The following is a 10,940-nucleotide window of genomic DNA, read 5'->3' on the forward strand; positions in this document are numbered from 1 at the left end:
AGAGAAAAGCGAGTCAATTCATAACACCAACATCAAAATTACATAAGCATGTACAAGCATAAGCATAGAACTTATATGTACAATACAATATCGCAATAGATAAATAACAACAAGGGCAATAGGGACGGGGCGTGGTGGAGAGCAGAAGGAAGAATGGACACGGGGAAGAGCAAAAAAGGTAGGGGAGGCTGACTGAACAGACAGATATAGTGACAGTGACAGTGGAGACAGACATAGAGAGAGACTGACAGGGGAGGAGATAGGCGTGTATATATTGGTAATCTGAACATGTTTGTTGTTTATAATTGATATGTGTCACATAATCACATGTTTTTCAATAAATGTGCACGATATATGTTTTTAAAGTTAGGGATGCTTTTTACAATGTTTACACTGAGGCAGGATAATATTTCATTCCATAAACAGCCCCCTGAATAAGACAGACTAGATTTTAAAAGATCGATCCTTGGAAGTGGTACCATAACTTTATGAACATGACGATGAGTGTTGGTAGCAAATTTATTATTTTAGTGAGGGGGGAGCAAATCCTGATATATTTTTGAACATAAATAGACCTTTGTTATATAGAAAATTTGTTTTCAGTGGGAGGATATCGGGAGTTTTATTATCAGATATAGTCAATGATGAAAATTTTAAAAGAATCAGTTTTACAGCTCTTCTATGCAGACTCAATAGAGGCTTTATAATGCTGTCACTCGCCGAATCCCACACTGTCGAAGCACAGTTTATGTGTGATTCTATATAAGCACTGAAAAAACAACATGAGAAGCCATGTGTGGTATGCACCTTTGTAAGGGCGTTCGAGAAGGAAACTGACATGAAGTACAGTTATTTGAAGAACTCTCATGATAGTTAAAGGCTTCACCAATGATTCTTATTTCTTTAATAAATTTTTTTAAAGTATTGTTTTACTTAACTCCGTATTTCATAATGCAAACACTTCCGATTTTGATAAGAACAGTGTGTATGTAGTGCTGACTTTACAGACTGCAAGAAAGTGCGTGGAAACAGAGGACGGTATAACGGTGTACATGTTGCAGTCCTGGTTGTCTGTCGCCTGTGAACATTTCCCAGTCGATACATTTTCGTCCAGGTGAAACAACACAGAAGTAAAGCCACCGGTTTTGAACAATGTACGAACGGGTGCACGAGTCCACATTTCGATCCAACCCCCCCCCCCCCCCCCCCGTCCCACCCCTACCCTTCATCCCCTCCACAACATATTCAGGGAACTTTTCTAAATGAATATTTTCACGATTTCTATTGTTAGGTGATTTTTAACATTTTTTCTTCATTTTTGTTTTTAGGTTTCAAATTCTAAACATCTCCTGATTTTGTTGATTTTTGGTGAACTTGCAGTCTGGTTATCATACGTTTAGAGCTAATAACCAAAAATCTTGTTATATATATCTAAGTATTTAAAAAAAAAAAAATTCTTTAGATCACTGTACGCGTGGTCGCGAGATGGGTTGGTTATCAAATGTCAGCATAATTTCTAAAGTTTTAACTCAATTGACTTCAAACTTTGCACAGTGATAGAACACAGTCAGATGCTTAAAACGGACTAAAACCAACTCTCTATCTCCCTTCATAAGACCACAGTGTGATTGTGACAAACATGAAAACTGAAAATTTCTAAACCCACTTCTCTCTTAACTAACACCTTTAGAAATAATCTATTTTAAAGCCACATGTGTCATGAGTCCGTGCAGAAAATTTCAAGTCAATATGACAAAAAGATTTTAGGCTGACATTAGTAATCATACTCTCCGAAAATGCTGAAATTGAGAAAACAGCATCTAAAAGTTTGAAAACAACAAAAGTTAGAGAAAGACTGTTAACAGCATGCATAACACTCACCAAGGCTACTCATGGGCACCTGCTAAGTAGAATTGTTCAGTTTCTTCAGCTAACTGAGCAGCTTCATATGTTCTTTTTCTTCTTGCATCCTTCACCGCAGGCATTGCTTGAATGAATGAAGCTGCGATGCGTTCACGGTCAAGCTCCTCAAAACAATTTTGTATAGTGTCCTTGTGGCATGCCTAATTCACCAAAAATGCTAAGTCTACCACTCTCCCAATCATTGTAAACAACACTGGCATCTTCTACAGCTAGACTAAGTCTTTTCCTGCCTACAAAAGAAGTTTTGGGGCACCGCTGCCAGATGATGTTATGCAGACTCTCGTTCGTGTTCTGTGACCCACAGGAGGGAGTCTTGGGTGAGCACCTCAAACATATGGTTGGTTTGCTGGCAAACATATTCTGGGAATGCATTTTTATTAGGATTTCCCTTTCCACTTTTGGATGGACACCACCCTCCACAATTTGTATGCTGTTTGTTGCGATGCTTCCATATTGCCCAAATATCCTTTTTCATCTGTGTGACATTTTGTACATTGTTTCTAATGGCAGCCCCCAAATGACCCTGAATTTTGAAAATAGCCTTTTTTGTTAACTTTCCCTTTCCCCCTAAGCCCTTTGTGATTTTTCCATTTTGCAATTTGAATTGCTTGTTTTTGTTTTCAGTGACAGTTTTCATGAGATGTCTGCCCATCCTTTTTTGAACATGCCCACAGCACTCTAATCTCTCTATGTTGGTATCATACACTGGTGGGACTGCCTTTGTTAGAGTAGAAAATGACTTGCTGTCCCCATCACCTAAAAATGTTGTATACTTTAGGCCATATAATGTCTGTGAACGACGGAAAATAGTTTCTGTCCCGGCCGTTTCCATTGCCCCCGCAGACCCTGTGTGGTTTTTGTCACACTCACCTTTCCTCTCATGAATTTCTCTCCAGGTCTGAAAATCTACATCTGTCTTCTTCTTTCTATTCTTGGCACATGAGTCACAGTGGTTAGATAAAGTCTCAGTATCAAGAACTTTTGACTGTTTGCCATGTACAGAAAGCACCGTCACTACCCCATTCTTACTCTGAAAGCCCCGGCGTTGATACGTACCATCACATGATACTGTAATGTTGTTTCCTTGGCTATCTTTGATTTCCCTAGCTGCTTTTTCTTTGCTTGCTTTTGCTACTTTGTTGCTTCCAGGATCCTTTTCTTATGAAGTGACCAGCTCCCGGTCTGTGGGGATGGGGGCCTGTTCATGTTACCTAAAAATTTCTTTCCACCTGTATAGTGTTTGCCTGAGGCAAATATTGCAAGTGCAAACCTCCTATCCACTTCATGAGTTTTGCCACATTTTTTAGAAGTGTCAAGACTAATTGTGTGACAGCATTGACAGTAAAAAGTAAATTTAGATGCCATGGAAATTTTGTCCTCTTTCACATGAAACAGGCGTTCGTTTGCACCTAGTGGTTGTTTACATTTGGGACACAGCAGCTGAGACACAAAATCTACCAAGTTCTCACAGTCAACAAACCTAAATCCAGTCAAAGAATCATCTTTATCAAATTGAACACTTTCTTCTCCTAATTTTGAGTCTAATTTAGTAGCAGAAGAAGTTGATGGTGCTGGATAGTCTTGTTCAACCAGTGAGTCTGAGCTAGCTGAGGGGAGGAAAGAGTGGGGCCGATCGCCATGTGTTTGTTCAGTGTCGGCTGATCTCTCACTTCTGTCACTGTCTTTGCTCTCTGACTTATCACTTTTTGTGAATCTGTTACCATAAAACTGTCTCTTCTTGCGCCTATCCGACCTCACCTTCTTTGGTTTGCCCATGATAATGATCAAAATGATCAACACTAACTCAAAACAAAAACAAAAACAAAAAGAGCCTCTCTGAACTGACACACTTGTTCCGCTCACAAAGGAAGTTTGAAGGCTTGTGACGCGAATGCCGAAAGCAGAAGAAAGAAGCCATCTCATTGGCTGGGAGCGGGCCCTGTACCATAGCCTCATGTAAAAACAGGAACCAATGAAAATGCTTGTTTTGGCCAATGTTGGCAAGCATTTGACCCCAATAGAGGGATTTTTGCTGAACATTTTGATGTTTCATTTTTGTGTGTACGCCTTGTAGAAGCTGAGATACGGTGGTACAAAGGTTTTGCATATTTAATGAGGTGATCGTTTTGTAAACAAACATTGCATGCAGGTTTGAAAACATGCAAATAAACTATTTTAGCACCTTTATTTTATTTTTAGGGTGGTAAATATTGAAAATAGAGATACTAAAACATCATTGTGCAAAATATTGAAAAATCACAAAAAATAAAGAAAAAATGTTAAAAATCACCTAACAAGCTGCCCTTAATAAGTAATGTATACTCACGTATGCCAATGAAGCCACCGTGCTTTGTATCAGAAGAGAAAAAATAAGCTGATACAATATTCAACAACAGAAAAACATGCCAGAGACGAGAAGCACAGAGAGAGAGCGATAGAGAGACAGAGAGAGAGAGACAGAGACAGAGAGAGACAGACAGACAGACAGACAGAGAGAAAGACAGACAGACAGACAGAGACACAGTGACAGAGAGGGAGAGAGAGAAACAGAGACAAACAGATAGAGACACAATGACAGAGAAAGAGAGAGAGAGAGAGGGGGGGGAGAGAGAGAGAGAGAGAGAGAGAGAGAGAGAGAGAGAGAGAGAGAGAGAGAGAAATAACAGGCTCACAAGCTGAGGAATATGTTGGCAGGTTTGACAAAAAGCTGTAAGATATCGATACCTTCCATGCATGTTGTCTTTTCTTTTAAGTTATCTGTCTTCGTGTCCTCCTCCTCCTCATCTCTCTCTCTCTCTCTCTCTCTCTCTCTCCCCCTCCCTCCCCCCAGTCTCCTCGCACCTCACCTCATCTCTCTTCCTGTGAGAGAGGTGCATTAGAGACACGCCTGATGTCGATTAGCTAACACATTCAATCAACAACCTGTCTGTGTCTCCCTATTTCTTTGTGCCTGTATGTTTCTGTCTCTGACTCTCTCTCTCTTTGATTGTGTGTGTGTGTGTGTGTGTGTGTGTGTGTGTGTGTGTGTGTGTGTGTGTGATGGTGATGGTGATGGTGATTTATTCATTTAAGGCCATTGACCCATATTAACAGGGGGCGATAACAGAGTTAAACATGCGTTTCTACAACTTTGTTTACACAATATGCATTACCAGATACCACAACAATTAGGACACGAGTGTTTCTCTCAGCTGAAGTGCTCGAAATAAGTACATAGCTAGACAGCACATTGTTTCATTATCAGTCGATGACATCGATAAACATAATCTCAATACACATGGATATGTATAATATTTCGTCGGGATGAATTTAACTGGAAGGTCTGTTTGTTTCTGTCTCTGACAGACTCTTTGATTGTGTGTGTATCTATGGGGTGTGTGGTGTGTGTGTGTGTGTGTGTGTGTGTGTGTGTGTGTGTGTGTGTGTGTGTGTATGAGGGAGAGAGAGAGAGAGAGAGAGAGAGAGAGAGAGAGAGAGAGAGAGAATCAGAATCAGAATTTTTTATTTTTTCATTTATTTTTGTTTTTTCCTGTATACAGGTACGCGAGTTTAGGTGTAAACACACACACACACACACACACACACACACACACACATACACACACACACACACACATATATATATATTATATATATATATATTTATATATATGTATATTATATATATATATATATATATATATGTGTGTGTGTGTGTGTGTGTGTGTGTGTGTGTGTGTGCGTATATACAGTGTGTGTGTGTGTGTGTGTGTGTGTGTGTGTGTGTGTGTGTGTGTGTGTGTGTACGTATGTCGGTTGTTGTTTTTTGTTTGTTTGTTTGGTTTGGGGTTGTTTTTTTTGGGTGGGGTGGGGTGGGGGTGGGAGTGGGGGGTGTTTGTTTGTTTGTTTTTTTGTTATTGTTGGGGGTTTTTTTTTGGCAGTTTCCTCATAATGTGAATGTGTGTGCATAATGGAGATGAGATTTGTATATATTTATATTTTGCGATTTCTTTTTGCTGCAAAATATGATGTACTTATTATTGTTCACAACCCCTTCAAATGGGGCTTTGGCCTTACTGAATAAAAAAAATATAATTCTGAAAACTCAGAGAGAGAGAGAGAGAGAGAGAGAGAGAGATGGGGCGGGGGAGGAAAACACGTACCGTTGTAGATACAATAAACGTTTGTAAAACCCTTTTTTAAAACCCCTCTTGAAAATATTCAGCCAACATGATCTTACCCAAAGCGAGGAAGAGACATGATGTAACTTGTCTTAGCAACAGGAAGACGATATCAGATGGGGTGACTTCTCACTGTTCGTCTTTCTTTGGGAATCGTCCAACGAAAATTTTCTATTTTGACGTCTTTGCTGAGTGACGTTTTGTTTATTTTTGCAAGAACCCCATTGCCACAAACGAACTGACGCATGATGTGTTTTCTAGTCTTTTGAAAATAGAAGTTTATAAGGAGGAAATTTTGTTTACAATCCAAATCATGCTACTGCACATGTTCATAGCAATTTTTTGTTCACACAATGTTATTTTCATCATGAACTTCAATGCTAAACGAAAAAAAAAAGCAAAAACAAACTAAAAAACAACAAAAAACAAACAAACAAACAAAAGAACCAACAACAAACAAACAAAAATTTAATTAAAAATAATTAAACTGGAGAATCGCATATACCCGTATCCTTAGCAGTTGAAAAATACATGTCGGATTCTGTTGAAGATCCTGAGAGAAACGCTTGGAATATGTGCTTTGCAGTCAGTGAGAGAGACAGAGAGTACTTCCTGCAAGGCTGATAAGTTTATCTTTCCTCGGTGCATGTTAAAGGTTACTCTGAACGCGACTGGTAAAAGTTCTGGCACAAAAATCAATATTCTATCTTTCAGGCGCCTGCCACTGCAGCCGAAGGAACTCGAACAGTCCCGGAATGTGCAAGAAACAAGTACGAAACTGCTCATGTCAGTAAGTATGGAAGAAGAAAAAAACAACCACGTAAACAACAGACACACACAGACACAGACACACGCACGCACACACACACACACACACACACACACACACACACACACACACACACACACACACACACACACACACACACACACACACACACACACACACGTAAATACACACAGCAAACAGTAGTGAGATCCAATGATTAGAAAAAAAGTTGTAATAGTAATCGATGAGGCAGGTTTTAAGTACAGACTTGATGAATGACAGAATGAGCGCGAATCAACTTTTTTGTCGACGGTATGCTGCTGTGGATGACATCATCCTTGGTCCGTCTGAAGACAGACGTACATGGAAGGAACACCACATGCTGAACCCCATAAATCACTTTCGACTGGGGCCATGTCACCACCTTCCACGTTACCTGAGCAGAGAGGAGAAACTCTTCCCTTTCAAACTGGAAATGCAGTCTCCCGAGTATACGTGTCAGTCAATCGTGTTGGGACTTCAGTTTTTCTGGCTTTCACGAGTAAATCGAAAGATACGGACAACATAGGTTTTGTAATGTCTACATGTTTTAATCATTATTTCAGTCTGTTTGTGTAAACAGACATAATGATTAATGATACGAACACCATGAGTTTTGTAATGTCCATGTTTTAATCATTGTTTCAGTCTATTTGTGTAAACAGACATTATGAAAAGAGAGGCAAGGCCTTCAAAACTCACTTGTGATACACTTAAAAAAAAAATCTAATCGTTAAAATGTGTTCTGTATTCGTTATTATAAAGCTTCGCGTTTAAAAAAAAAAGAAGAAAAAAATAGTCCTAACCAGATTCGAACCCCGCGTGTTCGGGTGAGAAGAAACTGCCTTACCCATTACACTGTCGGGGCTCCTTAACTGACGTTCTAAAATTTAACATTTGAACATACTTTTTTAAAGGGCGATAAATCAATTGCGGTATTCGCAGTGAGAACGCTGTTTAAATCATATTATTCTGGTGTATCTTGGGCATTCAAAAAATCTTTAAGGGCAATAAAAAATTCTTTTTAATGGGTATCGCCACAATCACACTGCAACATTTAGCCGTTTTCACTAGATATAGATAGATGTACAAGTTTATTTACACCCGCCGGGAATGTAGTACGACACGGTCGATTCAATTTCTCTTTTATGTTCATTCTAGTTTTATAGTTTTAAAGTTGATATGAAAATTTAGTATTTTGTTAAACTAATAACATGTAGAGCCAAGTACAAGTACTTCTAAACGTCGTAAGAAGTGAAAAGGACTTCATTTTGAGAAAAGTCAAGACTGGAAATTTTTTCGTTTCATCGTGATCAGTTCAAGGGTATTAACTCGCATGGTTTACAATTTTTAACTGTGAATTCCGACTGATTCTGTGGATATTTTTATGGCAGTTTGGGGCATAATCCAGTAAGTGATGAGGCGTTCACAAGTCTTTCTCTGAATAAATATTTAGCGGTCTCCTTCTCCAACTTTCCATCACATGTTATCGTGTATTGTACATTGAATATAGGATTGAACGGGCAGGTCAACAACTTGAAACAAAATGGCGTCGTTCGCGTTCGCGAAGAATATGAGCACGCGCTTTGAATGTGTATAAATATGTGTACGCAATTGATTTTTGCTCATGACCTTCAGAGCTCAGCCAACAGATCTGTAAAGTCCACTCGTCGTATTGATTTTAGTATTTTCCGAAAAAGACCACTTGGGCGAATGAACATAGTGAAAGCCCTGTACACTGAGAGTAAAACACACAAGCTTTTTATGTATTGAGTATAATTTCAAAGTTAAAGATGAGAAAGATCAGTTTAAAGCAAATTAAGTCCCCTAACATTAATTACAGAGTAATTTCCCTTTTTTACTATCTGCACCAAAACGTTTGCAAAATAAATAAAATTTCCATGCTTAGCAAAAGAAGTTCCTGTTTGAACCAAAAATGATAATAATGACTGCTCTTGTTCTTGTGTCAGAATATCAGATCAAAGTGCCAAGTTTAGAGAATACAAAAAATAAAAATATAACAGTAAATGCAGTTTGCATATAATTAGGCTTCATTTTTTTTTTTTTGTGCCCATCCCAGAGGTGCAATATTGTTTTAAACAAGATGACTGGAAAGAACTGAATTTTTCCTATTTTTATGCCTAATTTGGTGTCAACTGACAAAGTATTTGCAGAGAAAATGTCAATGTTAAAGTTTACCATGGACACACACACACACACACACACACACACACACACACACAGAGACAACCGAACACTTGTTTACACAAGTGAGTCAAAAATGATAATATTTGGTAACCAGGGCTATACTGCAGCGACACCCATTTTTTTGGTATTTTTTCCTGCGTGCAATTTTATTTGTTTTTCCTTTCATTTTATCGGCGAGGTAGCGCATGTGTTTAACCTTTTTGAATTGTTATGATATATATGTCTGACATTTCTCAGGACTTGTGAAAGACCTCTCACCTCTTCTTTGTCTAGGTGAGCGGAATGCATTTCCGATAATTCTATAGGCCATTGTTTTTATAGTATACCCCGTCAAACTTGTCTGGGTTCAGTGGGCCCAGAAGGCCTATGTGTTGCTGACATTTGCTCATGTCAGATTGTAAACAAAAAGCAACAAATTACCAGCGTTTTGGCGGCATCAGCCTGCTTCCATGGTGCTCCTAAAGTTACTGACGGGTCAAAATACAAGATGGCTGTTTTGGATCAAACTGCTCTCGGGTGAAACTTTCAAAGTTGTTACGTCTACTATTGATTGTCTGACGGGAAAACTCCCGATAAGAACTTATTTATTACTGCATGACATTTGAAACGAGGTTCTTTGGGGGAATTGCTTAACACCCGTCCTGTTCTTTATGGTGTTGTGTGTTACCAGTGTTACGTTACTGTCAGGACTGGCAAGGCAATGCAGAGTTTACATAATGTACAGTGAACAGCACTGTCAGTGAGAGGGAGGCGCGATCCATATGCATCACATGACATCTGCTGGAAATGACTGTTTATCAGGAAATGTACCATGAATTTCACATGACATCTGCTGGAAATGACTGTTTATCAGGAAATGTACCATGAATTTCACATGACATCTGCTGGAAATGACTGTTTATCAGGAAATGTACCATGAATTTCACATGACATCTGCTGGAAATGACTGTTTATCAGGAAATGTACCATGAATTTCACATGACATCTGCTAGAAATGACTGTTTATCAGGAAATGTACAATGAATTTCACATGACATCTGCAGGAAATGACTGTTTATTAGGAAATATACAATGAATTTCACTCTCTCTGTCATGGAGGCGTCAAGACGCCCGGACTGATCCATATACAACACATCACAACTGTTGGGAATTTAGAAACACAATAAAACATCTTTTATCATGATTTTCTATACAGGCCTTCGTATTTCTTTCTCTTATCATTTTGTGCTCCCTCCATCTTTAAAATGTTTCTTTCAGTCTGCTTCATCAGTGGTATGAAAACGCACACCCCCGAACGTATTGATATTTTACGTTTAGCGGTTCGATTAAAACAAGATCATAAATTATATCAGAATATAGCCAGCAACGTAAAATGATCTTTGTGAACATAACGCGATGTTAAAGCTGAACAGCTACCCAAACGCGAGACCCAGATTGTCTGAGAACGGTTAAAACACTATAGCATGATAGCTGACAGCTGATAGCAGTTTTGAAACCTGAGAGAGAGAGAGAGACAGAGAGAGAGATTCAGATTCAGATTATTTATTCATCAATAGGCCTAGGCCCCTTATGAAGGGGTAAGTGACAATATAAGTAATAACAAACAAAATGAAAATATATAACCAACCATAATAAGTACACATATTACATAAACGCTACAATGAAGTGCAGCATCTTAAGATGTCACGATATCCCGAAATTTAAATGCCTGGTGTAAAAACAGTGCCAGATTCCATATATCAGCAAGTCTCGTGGATGACAATAATAAACTCAGCTTGAATAAACATGGCTGTCGATAGTACTTAGGTGGTATATATTTTTCTCTAATTCTACAAAGAGCT

This window comes from Babylonia areolata, chromosome 19, assembly GCF_041734735.1.
Source record: "Babylonia areolata isolate BAREFJ2019XMU chromosome 19, ASM4173473v1, whole genome shotgun sequence".
NCBI classification, from domain to species: domain Eukaryota; kingdom Metazoa; phylum Mollusca; class Gastropoda; order Neogastropoda; family Buccinidae; genus Babylonia; species Babylonia areolata.